General features: G+C 49.0%; 1 protein-coding gene across 3 annotated transcripts in view; it reads right to left on the reverse strand.

Annotated features, from left to right (window-relative positions):
* The window catches only part of LOC147678795 (baculoviral IAP repeat-containing protein 7-B-like), a 135,037-nt gene extending 116,512 nt beyond the window's left edge, over positions 1 to 18,525 (reverse strand). For all 3 annotated transcript variants that reach the window (XM_086946641.1, XM_086946640.1, XM_086946642.1), the window contains exon 1: positions 18,476 to 18,525. The gene's annotated coding sequence lies outside the window, so the exon portion shown is untranslated. The remainder of the gene's footprint in view (positions 1 to 18,475) is intronic.
* Positions 18,526 to 19,071: the final 546 nt, after the last annotated feature.

Here is a 19,071-nt window from a genome sequence, read left to right on the forward strand (position 1 = left end):
GACTTGCACTTTATGACTGTAGATTGGCGCTTGCCTGGTGGTGACTGTAGATTGGCGCTTGCCTGGTGGTGACTGTAGATTGGCGCTTGCCTGGTGGTGTGCATGAAGTGGCGCTTGGCTGGCTGTGTGCATGGATGGTGCTCAATGCAGAGGCGGACTGGCAGTAGAGGGTACCAGGCATTTCCCCGATGGGCTGGAGGGTGGTTTTCTGGCCAAAGGGGCAGTGCTGCAATATCAGCCCCCAGTAACAAAAGCGATAGCAGTGCTTTTTACTAGCAAGCCCCCCCTCCCAGGGCTGGTCGAGCATCAATCTGCCAGGGCTGGTTGCTGTTCCCAGCCCGCATTGCTTGGCTGGAAGTGTGCGCGGATCGCCCTTGGCTGGCAGTGTGGCTTGCATGGATCCCCAGTGTTTTCTTACCTAGAATCCCCTGCAAACCTACATTTTATACTTCCAAAGTAACTTTTTCCTCAGATGTGTGGGTAAGATGCAAGATCACCGTGCAGGCACCAGTTTCCTACTACCCAGCATTCCCTTGGTCTCCTGAGAAAAAGGACACGTCACTTGTGTGGGTGCCCAAAGAAGGGTCAGCTTAAAAACGCATGAAACTGCCCTTTTGGAACGGCTTTGTTCGCCCTTCAATCTCCACGTTTTTGGCCCTTCCATGGCATAGGCACTTAACCATGATACCATACTTGTATGGATGAGTCATCAACAGGCTGAGGGCAATGGTGAGTGGTAGGAAACGTGTGCCTTGCAGTGATCCCATAACTTTCCCACCCATTACAGGAAAATGTGACTTTTTAGCTGAATTGAGGTTTGCAGCAGATTCTGAGAAGGAAAATGTGGGGGGCAGGTGGGATGTCCACTTACCAAGGTCCAGTGGTGAAGACCTTTTAAGAACGATAAAAGGTGTACTCTTGCGTTTTCTTACAGTCTTGTGTTGTAGTACACCGTTTATTCGCGCATAATATCTTTTCATGTGATTGGCAGTCACGGTTTTGTTTCTATTAAACAGGCAGCACGTTGAGTGTTGAATTCTGTTTTCTACTATTCTGCTCTGTAATGAGGGGAAGCACTTCACATGCATTACTGTTTTTTTAACACCAACTTAAACTGTAAAATGGTGACGAATTTCCTGCGCACTTCACATGTATGTAACTGGTTCTTATATACCACCAAGAAAAATTATGTGTATTGATTATTTCCTTGCGCAATGAATATGTGGCAACAAAAGTTTTGTATTTTATAAATTGAAGCCCGAAGGGCCCTCCGGCCCGAAATGCATTGGGCAAAACGGAATCCCTGGAAACAGGAGATATTTAGCATTATGTAATTTTGTTTAAATTAAAAATGTATTATTAACTGAACATGAGTTGGAGCTGTTCATGGTATTTTGTTTAAATATCTTTAGATAAGATACGTATACAGAGGTTTACATAAACAAGATGCAATATTGATGGTTTTAAATTTTACAGTGCAGTTGCACCAAGCTGAACTGCAGAGTGGTCCGGTTGAATAGACGTGAATTAGGGGGATAAATGCAAGCCATACCTCCCTGGACTGCCATGGGTGTCTAGTTTTTAGATATTTCTGGGTTTTTTAGGGTCCCCTAGGGGTCTGCGAAACCGGGACCAAAAACACAGGTGCCCACCTATCACAATACAACCCGGTTTTTCAAGGGGGCCACCTGCGTTTTTGATCCTGGGATCAGCGGCCATCAAGGGACACCTACCAAACCCAGACATTGCTGAAAGACTAGACACCATGGGAGTCCGGGGGGGGGGGGGGGTGGCTTGCTTGGATCTCCCAACATTTTCCTACCAAGAATCCCCTGCAAACTTTAAATTTAGCTAAAATCACATTTCTGTAATTGAAAGTTCTGGAATATGTGTGGGTCCACATGCATCCACCCACCATTCTACAAAGCCTCCCGATAAAAATGGTACCTCACTCACACGTGTGTCAAGTGCCCCTGGCAGGGAAGGGCCCAAAACATTGTAGAAACAATTATGCGTTAAAACAACCTGATTTTGTAAGGGGATCGCCTGGTTTTTTTACCCCAGGCTCAGCGGCTATCTAGGAAAACCGACCAAACCCTGACATTTCTGAAAACTAGACACCCAGGGGAGTCCAGGGAGGTATGGCTTGCAGATCCCCCAACATTTTCCCACCAAGAAACCGTGCAAACTTCATATTTAGCTTAAATAAATAGCATTTCTCACATTTCTGGCTGGGATCACATTGCCGGAACAAATGTCCTACCACTCAGCGTTCCCCTCAGTCTCCAGAGGGAAGCGATACCTCACTTGTGTGGCTGGGCCAAGGGCCTGCAACTGGGAAGGGCCACAGACTGGAATTGAGGGGATAGCACAGCACAGTCTAAGAGCTATATTTTTTATTTAAATATGTTTTACGGCGATTCTGCATTAGACACCCACACAAGTGAGGTATCATTTTTATCCTGAGAATAAGGGGAACACTGATGGGATATTTGTGCCGGCACGATCTCAGACAAATGTGAGGAAAACAGGATTTTTTTTAAGGTAATTTTGAAGTTTGCAGGGAATTCTGGGTAGGAAAACGTTGGGGGATCCATGCAAGCTACACATCCCTGGGCCCCTCGGATTGCCCAGTTTTCAGAAATGTCTGGGTTTGGTAGGTTTCCCTAGATGGCAGTCGAGCCCAGGGCCAAACACACAGGTGCCCCCCTTGCAAAACGAGGTTTTGTGATAGGTCATTTTGAATTTTCCACAAAACATTATGGGTCCTTCCCTGCTGTGGATACTTGGTCCACCCACACAAGTGAGTTACTACTTGTATTGAGAGACTTTGGGGGATGTGAGATGGGCGGAGGTTTGTGGAACCACACTGATTCCAAACTTTCTATCACAGAAATGTGATTAAAGTTTCTTTTTACTAAGTTTGAGGTGTGCAAAGGATTCTGGATAACAGAACCTAGTGAAAGCCAGACAAGTCACCCCATTCTGTATTCCCCTGTGTGTCTAGTGTTAAAAATGTATAGGTTTTCTAGGTTTCCCAAGGTGCCGGCTGAGCTAGGGTCCAAAATCCACAGCTAGGCACTTTGCAGGAAAAGGGTCCGTTTTCACTATAAAAATGTGTCCATGTTGCTTTTTGGGCAGTTTCATGTCGCAGGCACTAGGCCTTCCCACACAGATTAGGTACCATTTTAATCGGGAGACTTGGGGGAACAGAATTGTAGAGGAACTTATTACCTATTGACTTCCGATGCATTTCTGCCTTCCAAATGCAAGACCATGTGTAAAAAAGAAGTCATTTTGAAAACTGACCTATAATTCTCATGCTAGTGTGGTAATTGTGCCAATATCTACTGTTTCTAAACTGTACATTTTGTTCCAATTTCAGAAATACATAGGTGTTTCATACCAATTTTGACCTATTTATATTTTCCCAAATTAATTGCTGTTTACCCGGTACATAATAGAAAACCATTGCAAGTCGCTGCTCAGTTATTGGCTCTGGGTTTGTTGGGTTCTTATGAACCTACAAGTCCTATAAATCCCCACAACGAGTAAAGGCCCGCGGATGTAACAGTACATTGCTTTAAAAAATCTGTCGTACGAAGAGAATACAGGTGAAAAAACGTTGCAAACAGCTGTTTGTTACACTCATTGTCTATTTCTTAGTGAACTGTTTCTATATAAAAAAACTTGAACGATCCACACAAACAAGCCCTTGCTTGCAGAGTTCAGAATATTTTCTACTTTCCTGAAATGTATAGCTTCTCAGGACCCATTATTGCTTTCATACCCATTTCTACCTCGAACTAGAAGGCCGTTCAAAGCAGACAACGTAGTAAAAAAGCAGACAACATGGTAAAAATAGGCTATGTCCAAGTAAAAGGCAAAAACTATAAAATGTTGGATTTCTGACAAAAGTCTGCCTGATCACTGAAATCTGGGAAGACTGAATTCAGCTCCACAAACCCTTTGTTGACACCATTTGCAGCGAAAAAAAACAAAACTTTCTGCAGCACTACCCCCACCACCCCCATTTAAAAAAATAAATATAAAATTAGTTGTATTTTGGCTACTTTCTGGGTCTCCTCCAGGGAGGATCAAACTCTGGGCACCTTTAAAATCCTCCTGATGTTGGAAGAAAATGACACAAATTTGGGGAGGATACCTTGTGGAGAAAAGGAATACAGGGGCCTCAGTGCAAACTACCTAAATAGGAAAAAAAACAAGCATTGGCAAAGCCAATAGTTCGCCATGGGGCCTTCTAAGTATTTAGCCATGCAGCCCATTATCCTTGGTGCTGCGCCGCCAGGGATTGAAGAGCTGACTAATTACTGTACACTGGGCTATGCTGTCCTCAACTACTGTGGAATTGTAGGTACAATTTCTTTGAAGCATCATTTCACTTAATTATGAAAGTTAGGCCAAATTTAAATCGTTAGAACGTGTTATATGTATATAGCACTTACTACCTTGAGGCGTTGATATTAATTTGAGATCTATTTTGATCAGTCAGCACAGACTGCCTCAAACTGAGCTATATTTTGTTAACCCAAAGACATGACCAATAAGAACTGCTGACTTTTATACCTCCACCGTCAGGCATTTGAAGGCAGAAATTTACATGAAAAAGTAAGACTACAACAAACGAGGAGTTTCCAGAGTATGTATAAATAGAAATTGTATTTTCTATAGGAGTTGCTGCATGTTTGAGGCAGAGTACAAGTAATGGTGGATGAAGCATGCAGCAGAGAGGACAGAAGCCTGAACAGGCAGAGGGGCCAGTAGGCAGAGTACAAGTAATGGTGGATGAAGCAGGCAGCAGAGAGGACAGAAGCCCGAGCAGGCAAAGCACGGAGCATCTCCTGCTAAGTGTAAAGTGCAGATCAGAGGGACATGCCCTTTTGGACGAAAAAAAAAAGTGCAAGGATTAGTGATCATATGATCAGTGGTCTAGTGTTTTGCATTGTGCCTCAACCACATTCTACACCCACCCCTCACAGGCGTCACCAGTCAGGTGACGCCGACAATAAAAGGGGCCAAGTGCACGCCAACCAATGCACCAGGAACCGAGAACCCGAACCTGCAATGTGTGCACATTTCACAGGAAACCGCCCAGCAAGCTACTGTGGCTGTACCTACCTGCAGAAGGCAAATAAGGATGCACGTAAGCAACTCCCCCAACCACAAAGGTCTGCTCGATACGCAACAGACCAGAGTCAAAGGAAGACTTACAACAGCACTCCTGCATTGGTACCCAGGATCTCATCCCCCAATACAACCAACAGCCGTAGCAAAGCACAAGTGGATGGAAGGACATACGCGGACATTGCAGGACCTAAGCAAGTCAGCCCACCTCCAACAACCGCACCGGGACCATCCTGTGGAATAGGCTCAGCCATCTACTGGCAGGAACTCATTATGAAGGTTGCGAAAGTAGTCTCAGACATGGACATCCACCCTGTGGTGACAATGGTGGCAAATCTCATCGCTGGGCTTTTCACAGGTGAAGAAAGCTACTCCCATGGCAGCAAAAACTAAAAGAAACTCCCTCTTGATGTGGAATGCCAACAGCATTCAGAAGAAAACAGATGAACTCCTACATCTGATGGAAACTAAGAATGTGAGAATAGTGCATCTCAGACACCCATCTCCAAGAAAGCCAGAAGCTTATCCTAGCAAACCACAGGGTGTACTGCACAGATCGCACCACTGGAGCCAAGGGCGGAGGAACAGCAGTGATTGTCAGCACAACAGTGAAGCACCACAAGATCGCACCACTACCACCAGTGGGGAGTTTCGAAGCAACTGGCATACAGATCCACACATCTGCAGGCCCTCTACGGTTGATTTCTGCCTACTCACCCCCAGAAAAGCTACACCCAAAAGACCTAGATGCTTTACTGGACCCCAACATCCCAACTTTAATTGGAGAAGACCTTAATGCCAAGCACCAGTGCTGGAACTCTTGCACTGCAAACAGGAAAGGACACGCTCTACTTGCCTGCTCAAAGAAGGAGGACTTTGTAGTGGCCAGCCCAACACACTATCCAGGTGCTGCACGGTACAATCCCAATGTTTTGGACGTAGTGGTCATGAAGAATCTATCAGTTTATGGAGCTAGAGACTTTTACAGCACTCATCGGATCACTACCAAGTATTGATCACTGTTGGAGAAGTGATTGAAAACCAACAGGGCACCAGGCACAACTACAAGAAGGTGGACTGGAGTCTGTACAAGAGACGCCTCGAGGAGACACTGGTCCCTGGCCCCCCGACGCTGCATTGAAGAAATTGACCTGAACGCTGCTCCATCTATGCCAGGGGTCTCCAAACCGGTCCTGGAGGGCCGGATCCATGCCAGATTTTTAAAATTACTACATGTATCTCAATGGGGATATCCCAAAAATCTGGCATGGATCCGGCCCTCCAGGACCAGTTTGGAGACCCCTGATCTATGACCTCCCGAACGGCATCAAGAAGTTGATAGCTGACAAGAACAGAGCCCGGAGAGAGTGGCAAAAGTACCGCACCCCTGATCTGAAGAAGTACAACAAACTGACAAGACAGCTGAAGATGCAAATAAGCCAGCACAGAGGTGAGAAATGGGAAGCAGCTACAGCCAACCTGAAGGACTGAATTCTCTCTGGAAAATGCCCCGACGCTTGACTGGGAAGAAGGAACCAAACCCACCCATACAAGGAAAGATACCTGGCATGCAGCAGCAGAGAAAAGGCTGAGGTCCTCGCCGAGACACTGGAGGCATCCTTCAGGCCTAACCAGGCAAGCAAACTGGCAGCAGAAGTTAAACAAGAGGTCACTAAGCACCACCTGGAGCACCCGTCAAACCAAAGCTGCAACCATTGAGGAATGCTCAACCGATGAAGTCTTCCCCTTGGTAAAGAAACTAAAAAATGGCAAGGCTCCAGGAAAGGATGGAAAAACAAACTAAGCCATCAAGATGCTCCCAGATGCTGCAGTGGATCGTCTTGCAGAGATATTCAATGCGTGTATGCAGCAGCAGTACTTCCCAAGGTTTGGAGAGAGGCAAGAGTCGTAGTTTTCCCTAAGGCTGGAAAACCATTACGAGGTCCTGCAAACTACTGCCCCATAAACCAGCTATCAGGCGTATCGAAGCTCTTTGAAAAAGTTATTCTTGCTCGTCTCATTGACTCTGCACCAACTGAAAACCTCTTCTCCACAGAACAGTTTGGGTTCTGGAAACACCACTCAACAAATCACCAACTTCTCAGAGTTCTGGACCTCAGCCATGGATTCAACATCCACAAGTCGACTGGAGTAGTCTTTCAAAGCATTCGACCGAGTATGGCACAAGGGACTGCTTTACAAAACTCGAGCTCAAGTTTCCAAGTTACCTAGTTAAGCTGCTGTCTAGCTACTTGTTAGAATGGACCTTCCACGTGGCGGCACGGGAGGAATGCTCATCACTCCCTATCCTCACTGGAGTGCCTCGGGGATCAATTCTTGGACCTTTCCTCCAATATATTTACAAACGATGTCCCCACGGACTTAAAGAAGACTAATCTTGCTCTTTATGCCGATATTGCAGTCATCTCCCAATCCTTCAGCGAAATAGAAGTGGCTAAGAGCCTCGAGACATCGCTCAGACTCTCCGAATGGTACAGAGACTGGTAGATCACCCTGAACACAAGCAAAACCACAGCAACATTATTCATCATATATCGGAACAGGAAGCATCCACAGATCCTCCTCAATGGGGAGGAGATCAAACGGGAAACAAACCGCTCCTACCTGGGGGTGACTGGAGTCTAAACTCAGCTGGAGAAACCACGTCTAGAAGACCTGCCAGAGAAAAGCAACAAAACTGGCTGCCTTACACCCACTCCTGAAGACGAAGTCGATGCCCATGTAGAGCAAGGTGCGAGCAATCAACGCAATAATACGACCAACAATGAGGTTTGCTTCACCAGTTTGGAGTTCCTGCCATCCCAAGTATCGGCAAGACTTGCAGAAAGTACAGAGCAAGGCCTTACGGATTGCAGCAGGTGCTCCTATCTTCACAAGAAGACAGACCTTTACAGAGACCTAGGTGTTGAGATGCCGGACGACCATCTCCGCAAACTCCAGAAGAATGTAATCAAAAAGAAAACCCACTGATCAGCAAGCTTGCTGACACCTCTGCAAACCCATTTGACCACTACCCGCGTCCCATTTCAGCAATGACCTTGTGAACCGGAAACAGGGACTAAAAAACAAACCTCAAAATAAATGTGAAACAATGAGGCAACCGCCTCGGCAGACATCCAAAACTCATCACTATCAGAAGGTATTTGACAGACAAAGACAAGACTCAGAAGAAACTTGCTGACATTCCTGCAAACTCAATTGACCGCTACCCACAGCCAATCACAAAGCTGACCTTGTGAACCAACTTCAACTGTGACAAAGTGTTACAGATCAATAAGAAAACTGAAAGACAAAAAAAAACAGAAAAAAAGAATGTGGAGTAATGAGGATACTGCCTCGGTGTCCAAAACAAGTCAGAAGCCATCTGACAGAAAGAGAAGACCAAGACTGCTTGTGCCAGTTCTACCCTGTAAACCAACTGTCTGCCCATTATTATAGATTGCATATGGGCCTAGGGCCCAGTAGCAGATGACATTGGCAACGAGTGGGCTAGTCCTGCGTGTGCAGCTTCCTTTTTTAAGGTTGTAAGGGGGGGGGGAGGGGGGGGGGGGGGGGGAGAGTGTGACCAGGGTTGAGGGCACCCCCTGGAGCAGGCAAGAGATGCGCCTGATCGTTTGCAGGGCATGTGAAGGACCCCAGGTGTGAAGACTAGGATAGGGAGCCCACCCCGCACCGACTTGAAGACCAGCGCCCTAAAGCTGACTGACGTGAAGACCAGCAGGGTGTGTGAAGCGTCCTGGGGTGAAGAGATGGTGATCGGGAGCCCACCCCTCATCAGAAGAGCCGGCCGCCCCTGTGTCCGGTGATGCAAGGCCCTAGGAGGGCAGAAGAATGGCATGCGGGCTGACTGCCAGGAGGCAGGCTGCCGCTGCAGATTACCGGGAGGTGAACAAGGTCTGAGTCAACATCAGCCAGAAGATGAGCCCAAAGGGAGGTCAGAAGTGGCAGCAAAGTAGACAAAGCCAGGGCTGGACTGGCCATAGTGTGCACCGGGGGTTTCCCAGTAGGCCGCTAGGGTGGGAACGGTTTTGAGCACCTGGGGGGCTGTTTGTTACTGGGTGCCTGCAAGATCGGCCCACAGTAACAAAGTCGAACGAAAACGGCCCTTGCAAACTACTCTGCTGCACACCCCTCACCCAGAGGGTGGGGGGGGCCTGAGCAGTTTGCCAGGGCCGGTTTCTGTTCCCAGTATGGCCCGGCTTAAAGCGGGAGGTCGGAGAGTGGAATAGCTACCAACTCCCCCGCCCCCACGAGGGAAAGAAATCTGCCCCGCGCAGCAAAGTGCACTGTGTAAGGCTGCTGCGGTGGGGGTGAAGCAGTGAAAGGAGACAGCGTGCGGCCCGCAACTGATCGGACCGGCACCAGCACCCGCCCCTGCGCTGCCCGCTGCGAGGGCCGGGTGGCCACCGTGCTTAACATGTAAGAGGGTACAGGAGTATCGGTCTTACTGCCGTGACCCCCGCACACCCCAGGAGGTGAAAAGCAACAGTAGAGGAGCGCAGCCAAACGGACAGTGCGCGGCCAGCGGTTGCTGGTAGAAGTGAATTCAAGCTGCAGGCAAGACCTGTATATAAATAAATAGTAGGAAGGTGGCCGCGCGCGTAAGAAATAAATAAAGTGCAGGCGCAGCTTCGCGTCGCGAAGGAAGGAAAGTGAAGACCGAAGCAGAGTGACAAGATACCATGGTGAAGAAGAAAAGCAGAGAAGAGTAAAGAGGTGTGTGACAGGTCAACTCACCCCAGAAGGGACACCTGAAAGGAAAGGTGAATCATGCATGCACATCGGAGCACAGAGACTGGAACCAACACCAGGGACACCAAATAAATATCTACCTACAACACCAACCTACTAGTACCCAGATCTCCTGGTAACGGCAGAAGCGAGCAGGATGGACCAATGGTAACACCTACCTTAGGGCTAGAACGGGAGACCGTGGATATCCAAGGGGCAAGGGCCTCAGGGACGCTGGTGGCAGCGGGTCCCGACACGAGAGGTGGATCCACAACCACTCGTATGCAGGTTCCAGGGGTATGAAGGTCTTGTGAGAAAGGGCAGGAGCCAACAGCAACCCTTTCTGGTGGAGCGTGGAACACAATAGACTGCCCATAGCAAATCTTCTAAAGTGGTTGGAGTGACACAGCGGAAGTCCACCCGGTGCAGTGGAAGCCTGGCAGAAGAGGGCCTCCGGGTCATTCTGAGAGAGAACAAGCCCGAGAGGGGACATCCGTGAGAGGGATGTCCGGCAACTGCAGACCTATCGGCAGAGAGGATCAATACTGGCAATATGGATAGAATACACTAACCAGGACTATGTGGTGGAACACGGAACACGCCTAGTCCACCATCACTCCACATGTACCTTCACTGCACGTGGAACAGAAAGACTGAGGAGTCTCTTTCCACATTGTTGAGTCCAAGAAAGACTAGGTCCGCAGGGCACCCTGGCATCGTGCTAAAGAGAACTAGTGAGCCTGACTGCAACGATACCATTGCCGGCGGTTGGCAAGCGGTTAAAGAGACTTTGTGGAAGTGGTTTTATTGCATTGTATTTTGATTTCAGTTAGGTATCCTTCCCACAGGTTTGGACTTTGTTTTGACTTTTCATAAAGTTTGGGAGGGATGAGTGATAACCGGTCTAGTGTTTAGCATTGTGCCTCAACCACACTACAGGAGGTGTTATTCCTGTGCACTCGTTGCTGAACAGTTTTTAATGTTAAGTATACATATATACGAAATGCGCTCTGGTCGTCGCACGTAGTCAGGTCGTGCCTTTTAATGTGATAGCAGGTATTGAGGGTAGAATCATCTATCCGAGGCGGAGCGCGAAATCAACTTTGAAACATAGAAGTTCACTTCACCCAATGCATTTCGGGTCATGCAACCGTGACCCTTCATCAGGGGTAGCCGATAGATTTCCCTGAGACGCGACGGCGTCCATTTGCTCACCCCTGACGAAGGGTCACGGTTGCATGACCCGAAATGCATTGGGTGAATTGAAATTGATATGTTACCATCAGTATTGCGACATAAGAATGTAATTATGCACGCAAGGAAGTTCTTTTGACACACGATGTCCTAATTCACATTTGAAAAATTCAGAAGTTGCAAATAAAATTCATGGAACTTGGAGAAGAAACTTCGATGTTTCAAAGTTGATTTCGCGCTAAGCCTCGAGGATAGATGATTCTACCCGCAATACCTTCTATCAACCACACTACACCCACCCCTCACAGACGTCACTAGTCAAGTGACCCTGACAATAAAAGGGGCCAAGCGCACGTGCTCGTGTCCAGTGCTACCCAGTAACCAACTGTGTCTGTCCATCATTCTAGTTTGCCTGTGGGCCGAGGGCCCAGCACCAGACTATCACACAAGGGACGCCGTTGGCAAAGGACGACCACCTTAAAACAGAAAAAGGCACGGTCTGTGGCTGTTTAGGAAGGCCTTGTGTGCAGACCAACACGCAAGCACTTGCGAGACTAGCGCAGAGCTGCCTGCAGGAAGAGAAACGAGCAAGAATGCCTGGAGACTAGCACCACCTCATGGGAGCCACAGACGGGCGATGCCGGGTGCCAGGAGAGAAGGGGTGGGATAGAAGGAAGGCGAAGACGACAAGGGGCGAAGAAGAGATAAGACAGGAGGGAAGAAACATTCTTCATGGCAGGAGAGAAAAGAAGAGAGTAGGGAGACTGAGCTAGGGAAGGATGAGTGCGAAAGCAGCATGTGAAATATTGGGTGAGGGGGTGAATCAGAGCTGGAAAAGGGTTTAATCAAAGGTATGGAGGGAAAGAGGAATTTGGGGGAAGGGCTGAACAGAGTGATGGGAGGCAAAGAAGATGAAAGGATGGACTCGCGAGACAGGAAAGAATGTGAAATAAGAAGGGAGAAGAGAGACGGGTGAAAGACTAGTTAGTCAAAAAGGCTTTATTTCGATAAATCAAATCATAAACGCATCACAGTATACAGGCAAAGGAGAAATATAAAATGGATTGTTAATTTTGGCACTATTTACAAGATCTTGCAAAGTTCCATCTTATAAATACATAGATATCAAGAATAAAAAGGGATAAAAACAGTTAAGAAATAAGGATAATCCCTGGTTAAAAAACAATTAAACATTTGATGCTAGCCTTTTGGCTCTACTGGACCATGTCCAAGATAAAAATTTCGAAACACCACAGGTATACAATGGCCGGGTGTCTGAAGTTAAAATGCAAAGTGCCGCGCTAGAATGCCTGGTTCCCATAGTCCGACATATCGGTTTAAGCCATACTTGCCTTGGTCGGGCATAAGCCGGGCAGACAAACAGAATGTGGGGTACAGACTCTTCACTTGTTAGACAGAAGGGGCAGAAAGAAACGGTTTGGGAAGGGGGCTTCCAGTGGGCAGTTAGGGTGCGAACTGGGCTTCCAGTGGGCAGTTAGGGTGCGAACTGGAAGAGACCCGACTCTAAACGAAAATATAGGGCGGTTGCCAGACCAGGTCTAAATAAAGTTCCCGGAATGGTAGCTCCTTGTGCTCAAGGAACTCTTTTCTTAACCTCCCAAGAGATAGGTCTGTACTAGCTCTGTTGGCGACCCAGTTCCAATACAAAGTCTTTAGGGTTGCTTTCGGTGGGGAGGACCGGCTATCCCAGGCTTCACCAACACCTAGCTTACAAAGGAGATGTTTAACGTCCTTAAGCCATTTAATTTTTTGCCAGCCCACCATTGCCATCACCTCCGCTAAACCCTTAGCGTACTTGGCAAGTTCAGGCGCTCGCCACAGTCTAGCCCATAATAGCAAAGGTCGGAGTTTGGCCAGATCGTTAATGGGTTTACAACCCAGGTCAAGCAAGAGAGGTATCATTGGAGTACTCTGTGGAAGCGACGTGATACCCCGCAAATATTTGTTCTCAGACCTTGTCAACGAGTCTATATTGGAAGTGCCCCAAAGCGCTGCACCATAGAGGGCAGAACTAACACCCTTCGCCTTATAGATGTTAACGGGTGCAATGGGTCGGGTCGTGGCAAAACGCTGTTCCTTGTAGAGAGCCCCGACAACCCTTTTATGGCTAAGCAGCATTTTGTGGACATGAGGGGTCCACTGCATGGGGTCCGAAATACGGATACCTAAATACGGTGCAAGACTAGGTATCCGTGCTCACGGTCCCGCTGGAACCAAGCTTCAGGGAGGACCTGGCCTGGCAATTCAGGCTGGACTCTTTGCATTGGAGCAGATGAAAGCCTGAGTTGCCTATAGCTAGACCCAAAAGACCCAAAGTGTGGTGCATTGTGGGCCAAAAACAATGGTTCGGGATGCGGCCCGAGTGATTGCCAATGACTGAGATTAATTCAAGCATTCAATCCATCACCGTTGTTTTTGGATGTATCTGACGTTAGCCGGCCTCAGCCTTTGACCTTTCCCTAATGAGGCAGGCAGACAAAAAGCCCCAACCGGGACTCCGCAAACAAACCGTGCACGAGTATTCATTGCACCAAACCGGCGCCCCAGTGCGTGAATATGGAGAGAATGTGGTGTTGGAGGCGGAGCCACCTCCATCTGACACCGGCCCCAGAGACAAGAGGGCGTCCGTCTGTCCAGAGCCTGCTCCCGATCGGCCGAGCAGGCGACTTTTCGCGAGGCTCCTGGAGCACAACCTACGGGCGGAGGCGCCCCCTGGCGGCTGTGCAAAGCACTGCAGGGACCAATCGCAAACCGTGGTTTAACAGTGAACAGGGTGGGTCTATTAATATTTTATTAAAACTGTGGAAGCCTCTCTCTCTTCGCGCCCATGGGGGGCAGGCCCCGCGCTGTGGAATTGTTCTGGGTAGCATCACAAGGTTCAGAGTTGGGCCGTGCAGCTGCAAACGCCACCACCTTTGATATTGGGGTGACACCAGGCCACTCGAAAAAGCACTTCCTCGAGCATAAAATGGGCCAACCATGTATACAGAATATTACCAGAGGGGGCCTAAACTGGGAGGATTTGGGTGATGTCATAAGTTCGCCAATGACCTCAAAGATGGGCCATTCTAACCGCATTGCAGCTGCTCTGCCTTTAACGAGGAAACGCAGAGACCCTGCTCTGGTGCCCAATGGAGACTCCCTGTCTGTCCATCACAACATAAGGCACAGTCTTGGTTCCAAACTGATGCCACATAGCGCCTGTCGAGGTCCCCCGTATACCATGACAGACCGGCCTACAGGTATCGCCTTACTCTAGGCCACCGTGGATACTGTTCACAGCCCTAGACAGCCTGTGATTAGCCGGATGCATTCTGGGTCTTGTAGTCTTGTTTTTTTACCCACTCCACTAATTAGACTAAAACCAGAAATCAGCAATTTGTAGGTGAAAAGGTGTAGACTGGAGACCGTGTCTGCAGAGATCTGGAGTGAGGCTTTCACCTTACAGGCGTTACATTTATATTGTCCCTCGGGGCAGCCAAAAGTAGTGCCTGGGCTCACAAAAAAAGCTAAACAAATGAAGACGAAAGGAGGCACACGAGATACAACATTCATGGTTCCGCTATTTGACATTGGTAGGGTAGTGCTCTAAAGCCAGCAAAGCTGCATGAAGTGCTGTGTGCATAGCATTCTCGATTTGGCTGCAGGAAAAGCTGAGTTCAGTTAGTTTTGCAATCCGTAAAATAAACACCGAGAATGGGAAACGCTGAAGGCAGAGCGTCAGGCTGTAAAGGGCACCTCTTTGGAAAGACGCTATAGAGTGATAACAGTGACAACAAGCGCGGTACCACAAAGGCAGCCAATGTTTATATCTGCATCGTGCTTTTGGTAGGGTAGTGCTCAAAAGCTAGCAAAGCTGCATGAAGCGCTGGACCGCGTACTGTGAAAAGAAAGAAGAAGGAGTCAGTAAGAGGGCGAGAGCACACAATGCAATTAGGCCGTCAGAAAAGTGGATGAGAGCGCGCAAGTCCATTTAAAGTAAAACAAATATGGTCAAAGATGGAAAAAACATACTGTACCTGCCCTTCGCTCCGGTTCCTGCAGTTGTTTCTCACGGGGAGCGCGAGGATTAAAGTTTTCACAAGCAATACCAAAATGTGCATATTCAAACTAAACAAGAGATACGAATCCCGAAGAGCAGCGAACAAGAGGCCCAACAGTCAGTCTTCGCCATGACGCAGTGTTTTCTGTTTTAGAGCCGTCCCACTTGGACGAGCTTGTCCTGACTTAGGTGGGTGGAAAAGGTTTATTATCTTCTTTAACCCCTTCGATGCGGATGACGAGCTCAGCTCGTCAGCCACGGGGGGCGTGTGCGGATGACGAGCTGAGCTCGTCATCTAACGCAGCTTTTTGAAAAAAGCCGCGTAGCGCAAAAATTACCGCTGCAGCGATGCGGTTAAGGGGCCATCTGTTTCGCCCCATGAAGATAACAAACCTTTTACCACACACGTAAGTCAAGGAAGCCAGTCCAAGTGGGACGGCTCTAAAAGAGAACGTCACTGGAACCTCTTTCAATGGCTGACCACCGTTTAGCATGAACTGTGACGCCAATCAATGGAAAAGAGGGGCAGGGCTTAACCTCTATTGGCCGTCCAGAACACCTTGAGGTCCAACGCTGATAATAACCTCCATCAGGCCCTAGTACTTCTTGACTTGTCCGCCGCATTCGACACGGTTGACTATTCCATCCTGGTCAACCGTGTCGAACAGGCGGGTCTCAGAGACTCTGCCCTAACCTGGCTGAAATCGTTCATCTCTGAACGCACTCAGTCTGTCTGCTTAGGTTCCTTTTCTGCTGCCAAAATCAAGTCTTTTTGCGGGGTGCCCCAAGGCTCTTCATTATCCCCCTTGTTATTCAACTTATACATGCGGCCCCTTCTCTTCGCTCTGAGAAAGCACAAAGTCACTGCATACAATTATGCAGATGACTTGCAGCTCGTTTTCATTCTTAACTCCCCAAACGCGGTAGAGGACTTCCAAGCCACTATGACTTTAATCCAGAGCTGGATGTCCTCAAATCACCTTAAATTAAACCCAGGGAAAACTGAGTTGATCCTGCCCGGCAAGAGCGAAATCAGTTGGAGCCCCAACTTCTGGCCTACTGATATGGGCCTCCCCCCTAAGAAATCTTTGACTGTAAAAAGTCTGGGGATAACCATCAACGAGGACCTCTCGCTAAGATCCCAAATTGGAACCGTGGTTTCTTCTGGATTTTTCCAGTTGAGGAAAATTAGGAAAATTGCCCATTTCCTCACTCCCTCTGCTTTAATTCAGGTGGTCATGGCACTAGTCCTCTCCCACATCGACTTCTCAAACAGCCTATACCTTGGCTTACCTGTAGGACAACTTAGAAGACTGCAGTACTTACAGAATCAGGCCGCCAGGCTGATCTGTAAAGTACCCAAATGGGAATCGATTAAACCAGGCATGGAGAGCCTGCACTGGCTACCTGTGGCTCAAAGAGCCGAATTCAAAGCCGGATGTATCATCTTTAAGGCTCTGCAAGGCAAGGGACCTCTATTCATCAGACAACTGATCGGAAGATACGTTCCTTCACGTAACCTTAGATCAGCCCACAAAGACCTTCTTGAAGTACCGCGCTTTAAGAAAAAACGACAAGGTGGCAGCGGCTTCCACTTTCTAGCAGCTACCCTATGGAATTCTCTGCCACTAGCCCTCAGACAGAGTAGAGACCTCCTTGCCTTCAGAAAGGCATTCAAGACTCACCTCTTTACAAAAGCCTACTTGAAATAATCGCTCCCGGCAGACTCACCCTCTGTTATGTTTTTTATCTCTTCAGCGCCAAGAAGCCCTTGGGCGTATGTGCGCTTTACAAAATTTTAATAACATAACATAACATAACATAACATAACCTCGCTAGTGAAACTTACTCAGAAACATTAAATCTCGTCAGCAAGACTGCGCACGCGCAGCCATCGCAGGCCAGGACCTAAAAAGGAGAGAGGGACTGAGAAAGACTGAGGAGAGAGATTGGTAGAAGAACAGTAAGAAGAGGGCAGGAGGAAGAGAAAGAAGCATAGGAATTAGAGAGGAGGCAGGGGAAGACAAGAGACCGGAACAGGAAGGAAAAGAGGGGGAATGGGAGAGGGGAAAGCCTAGCAGAGAAGGAGTTGAGGGTCACGTGTGTTTATTTTATTTATTTGTGCGTTTTTATATAGCGCGGACTTTACCCGAAGGTGTCAGAGCGCTTCACAATAGGAACAGAACCGATACATGAGAACATTACAAGTGAACAAAATACAAAAGCAAAGGTTACATTAACACAAAGGCACTACAGTGCACAAGCGCTATAAAAGAAATCGAAGAAAAGAGAAGGTTTTAAATTATTAGAGTCTGTGGGCTGTAAAGCGCTCCGACACCCTGCCTTGGGGTGACTCATGGCACTACTCAGCCCAATGCAGGGCGTCAGCGCTTAACACCTACACATTCAACAATGACGATGTGTACATCAAAATAAAAGAAGTGTTCGATAAGACCCTGGGGGTTACAAGGTGTGGGAGCCTCTCCCGGTGATGTCACGTGCCTGCTGCCCCCCTTAGGGAGCCCCCACCTTTATTAGGATGTCTGCTCTGGGGTTAAGAGAGGACAAGTTGCACCTTTTCCCCACTCCTAGTTCAGTTAAAACAATGCATCCTGGGACTTGTAGTCTTCTCGCTGTTCCTGACACGTTAAAGCCAGGGTTTGTAAGTGGAAGGCTCCCTCTGGCGGTGAGCATGCAGGGCGCACCGACTCACCTGTGATCCTGGCCGAGCCCGAGGATCTGTGCTTTCAGAGTCTGCAGCCTCCTTGGTCTGTCTCATGTGAGACGGCTGCAGTCAGACCCCCCCCCCAGCTGTCTCATGCCTGGGCCCCCACTTTAATCTCCCACCCACCCATCATTGCCGCTGCCTCGAGCTCGCGTCTCTGCCACCCCTGGCTTCTGAGCGCGTAGGATGCTGGAACCGGTAGTTCTAAACCCCCCCCCCCCCCCCTCCCCGCCTGAAAGTGCATGTGGGCGGGGCCCAGACAGCAGGGGTCTTATGCGTGTTTGGTGTTGGGGGGGGGGGCTCGAAAGAGAAGCGCCTCGAGGGGGGACCGGCATGAATGAAGTGCACGTGTGCCGCCCCGCCCCCGTACGCTGGTATTCGGGGGGGGGGGGGGGGGGGGCTTTTCCTGTGTTTACGGATTGTAGCGCCTGTGGATGGGAGGGCTGGGAATACCCCTCGAGGAGCTATGCAGGGAAGGATGCTTCAGACTAGCGCCCAGAGCGGGCTGAGAGGCTTCTACGAGCTGGGTCCATGGAGGACCCCCAACATCAAACACTGGCCCTAGCGCTGCGGACCCGCTCGAGGCGCTCACTCACCTTCACTCGCTCGGACTGTAGGAGAGTCTGCACCGCCCACGCGCGCCTAGAAGAACCGCCCCCTCCGGGAGGAGCTTTTATACCCCCCGGGCCGAGCCGAGCCAGAGGGCTCGAGGGGGCGGGAGCTCAGGGCTGCAACGCCTGGTGGTGGGGCAGGGGCAGACTGTCGGCCCCCACATGACGGGCACGGGAGGGCTGGGGCAGTCAGTGGGGGGGTGGGGGCAGGACTGTCTGCCCCCACATGACGGGCCCGGGAGGGCTGGGGCAGAGTCAGTGCGGATGCAGGACTTCCAGTGTTTGCACCCGAGAGGTGAACCGGCTGAGACACACTAGCATATCGGACTTATATTTTAAGGGAGAAGTGTTAGGGCTGGGCAGGGTCGGATTGGGATCACAATTCGGCCCGGGCACTGACGAAAAAAGTGGCCCACATTCAAGAGGCGTGGCCCATATTTAAGGGGCGTGGCCCACATTCAAGGGGGGTGCCCTTTCATGAAATACCATTTGCACAGACAAAGAATGAAAGTGGGAGGATACTGTTCTTACACAGGACACAGGGCCAAGGTGACAATGGCCTACATGCTGAGCAACTAAAA

Source organism: Lissotriton vulgaris, chromosome 12, assembly GCF_964263255.1.
Source record: "Lissotriton vulgaris chromosome 12, aLisVul1.2, whole genome shotgun sequence".
In the NCBI taxonomy this organism is placed as follows: domain Eukaryota; kingdom Metazoa; phylum Chordata; class Amphibia; order Caudata; family Salamandridae; genus Lissotriton; species Lissotriton vulgaris.